The sequence below is a fragment of the Myotis lucifugus genome, unplaced genomic scaffold, assembly GCF_000147115.1.
Source record: "Myotis lucifugus unplaced genomic scaffold, Myoluc2.0 scaffold_206, whole genome shotgun sequence".
NCBI classification, from domain to species: domain Eukaryota; kingdom Metazoa; phylum Chordata; class Mammalia; order Chiroptera; family Vespertilionidae; genus Myotis; species Myotis lucifugus.
The window spans coordinates 1,324,730-1,328,890 of record NW_005871254.1 but is presented as its reverse complement, the minus strand read 5'-3'; the positions used below and the strand labels follow the sequence as shown (position 1 = coordinate 1,328,890).

The following is a 4,161-nucleotide window of genomic DNA, read 5'->3' as shown; positions in this document are numbered from 1 at the left end:
GACATAGTAGCTCTGTCTAATACATAGAAACAAACACAGGGAAGCAGTCAAAATGCAGAGACAAAGAAACATGTCACATATGAAAGAAATGGAAGCAAGCAAACTACTAGATACAGAGTTCAAAACCATGGTTATAAGGTTACTCAAGGATCATCATGATAGCTTCAAGGGACTTAGTAAGTTATTCAAGGATCTGACTAAGGTCCAGTCAGATATTAAGCATACACTAACTGAAATATATATAAAAAATAAAAATGGCAGCAGAGTAGGAGGATGCCACACAGATGTGCTCCCAGGAACAAGCTGGAATTACAACTGAAATATGGAAAGGCTTCCTGAATAATCAATGGAAAACTCACAGGAGAGAACCCTGATACCCAAGGACCGAAGGTGGAGATGGCATAGAGGCTGATAGGAGGGGCGGAGGCACGAAAGGGCTGGCTGGGCACCCACAGACAGCAACTGAAGTCCCGGAGAGATATCTCAGCTGTGGGGGGGGTGCCACTGAGAACTCTAGGATCTAATCCTGAAGCTGGGCTCCCCAGCAGAAAGCACCAAACTGAGGAGGGTACCCACAGGAAGTGGCAGCTTAAAGTTCGGGCATCCTTTTAAAGGGCCAATGCACAAAAATTCCCTGTGGAGTCACCCACTTTGTGCTCTGGCAGAGGGAGGATGAAGTGGACCGAAGCTGTGAGAGCAGAACCCAGGACTGGGGTCTCAGGGGATAGAGCTCAGAAGGCAGACACGCCAGGTTTCCTGGGCTGAGTTATTCCCTCACACAGCGGAGGGCATCTTTCCCACATAGACATCTGCCTTGACTGGGGGAAAGATGGTTGACACACCCTATTGGAAAACACCTTGCCCTGAGGCCACTTATGAGATTAAAAGTGACAATTAGCCCCCAGGCAGAAGCAACTGCCCCACCCTGTTGGAAAAAAAACTCTCACCACACCTGAGGACGATTGCCTGGGGCAATTCAAATCAGAATCCTATTAGTCTGTAGACAGAGGCGGTCTCTGGAGGCTTTGAGTCTTTGCCTGATCCAATTAGTAGGAAACAGCCTTTAACACTGTCCTGCACTAGAGATTGAGAGTATAGAGGATCTACCTAAAACACAGTCACAAACCCAAACAGACAACCAAAATGAGGAAACAAAGAAACAACCCCCAAATGAAAAAACTAGTGAATTCTCCAGAAAAAAAGATAAATGAAGCAGAGATAAGAAATTTATTTGAAACAGAGTTCAGAGTAATGATGGTAAAGTTGCTCAACAGCATGAAAAAAGATATAGTAATTATGAAAAAAGAACACTCTGAGATAAAGAATGACATAACACAAATAAAGAACACATTGGAAGGAATACACAGCAGATTAGGGGAAGCTGAGGATCGAATCAGTGAATTAGAAGACAGAGTAGAAAATATCACTCAATTAGAGAACCAAAAAGAAAAAAACAATTAAAAAACAGGAGGACAGCTTAAGGGAGCTGTGGGACAATGTGAAACGTAACAATATTAGAAAATGAAATATCAGAAGAAGCAGAAAGGGAGAAAAGAATAGAGAAGGTGTTTGAAGAAATAATGGTAGAAAACTTCCCTAACCTGGTAAAGGAAAAAGTCACACAAGTTCAGAAGGCACAGAGAACCCCAAACAAGAAGAACCCAAACAGACCCACACCCAGACACATCATAATTAAAATGCCAAAAATTAAAGACAGAGAGAATCTTAAAGGCAGCAAGAGAAAAGAAAACTGTTACCTACAAAGGCGTTCCCATAAGGCTGACACCTGATTTCTCATCAGAAACTCTACAGGCCAAAAGGGAATGGCATAAAGTACTCAAGGTAATGGAAAACAAGGACCTGAGACCAAGATTACTATATCCAGCAAGACTATCATTCAAAATCGACAGTCAAATAAAGAGCTTCCCAGACAAAAAAAGGCTAAAGGAGTTCATCACCACCAAGCCAGCATTACAAGAAATGCTAAAGGGATTGCTGTAAGAGATTGCTGAGAAGAAACAGAGAGAGAAACCTAGCCACACAGAATTAAAAATGGCTATAAATAAGTACCTCTCAATAACAGCCCTAAACGTAAATGGATTAAATGCTCTAATCAAAAGGTGTAGGGTAGCTGAATGGATACAAAAACATGACCCAACTATATGCTGTCTACAAGACACACCTCAAAACAAAAGACACATACAAGATGAAAGTGAAGAGATGGAAAAATTTTTCCAAGCAAATGGAAAAGGAAAAAAAGCTGGAGTAGCAATACTTATATCTGACAAAATAGACTTTATTTTTTTTTAATCTTTATGTTCCTTTATTGGAGCAAGATTCCTGACCAGTATACAGTGATGTATTCACTAAACAGAGACCTGGACAGAAATTACATACTATCCATCTAGATAGGTTTTATTACACTTTGCCTATTGATGGAATAGTTCCACTTACAAAAATTACAATAGAGAAATGTCAATTCTGAATAAGATCCTACAGGTTCTGCTGATTCTCCCATCGAGTGGCAGGGCTCAAGTCATCATTAGGAGAGAATTTTATTTTAAAAGTGTCATCTTAGACTGCAGGGATGTCCGTTAAACAACACAATTAACATGCCAAAGGACAAGCCATGTTGTCAAAATGCCCACTTAACCCACCCAAACATGACAAACCCTTTGCTGACCTTCTATAACCCCTCTTTTTTTAAGTTTTTTTTCTTTTTTTAAACAAGAGAAAGTAGACAGATACATGTTGGTAAATGCTAACTGTCCATATTCACATAGAGACAGTGTAATCTCTGAGCCCAATATACAGAGAAAGGAGGAAAAAAGCTAGAATTCTATGCACTAGTACACAGGGGACTAGCATCCTCCAGCTCCCAGCAGAGCTAAAGGAGCAGAAGGTTTTTCTTTTTTCCCACAGAGCATGGTGGTGTTGACTCCATTAAGTTTTTCTTGAGACAGGAAGGGATAAAAATGAATTTGGAACAGAAAGCGGCAAAGATTCTTTTCCCACTGTATTCTGCTCAAGGTACATCCACCCCAAATAAGGTGAGAACCATGGTGTAAAGGAGAGAAAAGAGACCTCAAAAACAGGGCGACTGAGCACAAGAGGGAGAAAAAAAGACAAAGAAAAAAAAGTCTGCAACTTGCTCCCAGGGACTGGAGAAAATTAAAAAAGGTTGGAATCCATCAGTGTTCATTAGTCATCTTCTCCTTCATCTTCCTCTCCTTCTTCCCCCTCATCATCATCTTCATCTTCTTCACCTTCATCCACATCACCTTCTTCATCAATATCTTCATCATCATCATCATCATCATCATCTTCTTCTTCTTCTTCTTCTTCCCCTTCCCCTTCTTCATCATCCATGTCAGGAACCAAGTAGTACTGTAATGGATTTGGCCAAATGTCATCTTTAATGACTTCTTCTGACTCATCTGCACCTGCATCAGAATGGTCAGTAAACCAGGTAAAGAAGCTTTCTGGTTCCTCATGCTATCTCTTCCTGCTGGCTTTATTCTGTGTTGACTTGAACGTTTCGTCAAATCCTTTCCAGATTTCCATTTGATTTCAGTGGCCTTTGAAGATGGATCACCACTCTCATTCGGATAAAACTCTTTGGAAAGAACTTTATTTTCAAAGTAAGGATTTTCATCAAAATAAAAATCTATTCTGTAACCTGATTTAATATCTTCAAATTCTGTCTCTTCAACTCTTGTCAAATAATGCAGCACCTCTTCATCCTCTTCGCCTGGCAGTGCAGAAACTTGTGGATGGTTGACAAATGTTGTTACCCAAAAATTTGGGATTTTGGCAATTAATTCTGACCTCTTCTGAAAAAATGGTTGGCGGAGTTTGTTATATTTCTGTTCTACTTTCAAAAATCTCCTCACTGGCTTGTTTAAGTCTGTCTATTTCATTTTGTACTTCATCAATATGTTCAATCACTTCTTAGTGTTCTTTTTCTCCCTTTGGCACGTCCTGAGGGGTCGGCTTCTTCTCCAGCTTGGGGCTGGAGGCAGTTTCGGTTTCTTCATTTGAGGTGGGAGTGAGGACTGGTGTTTGGGGGCCATGATGTGAGGAAAGTCGGAGGATCTGATCGCTGGGAAGTCGCCGGGCTCAAAGGCATGCTGAGCACTCCAAAATAGACTTTAAAAGTAT

At 40.8% G+C, this 4,161-nt stretch overlaps 1 protein-coding gene and 1 pseudogene across 4 annotated transcripts in view; both read right to left on the bottom strand.

Annotated features, from left to right (window-relative positions):
• Positions 1-4,161, bottom strand: part of PARG (poly(ADP-ribose) glycohydrolase) — a 184,458-nt gene that overhangs the window by 76,499 nt on the left and 103,798 nt on the right. The window lies entirely within an intron of this gene.
• Positions 3,127-4,073, bottom strand: LOC102421490 (annotated as a pseudogene).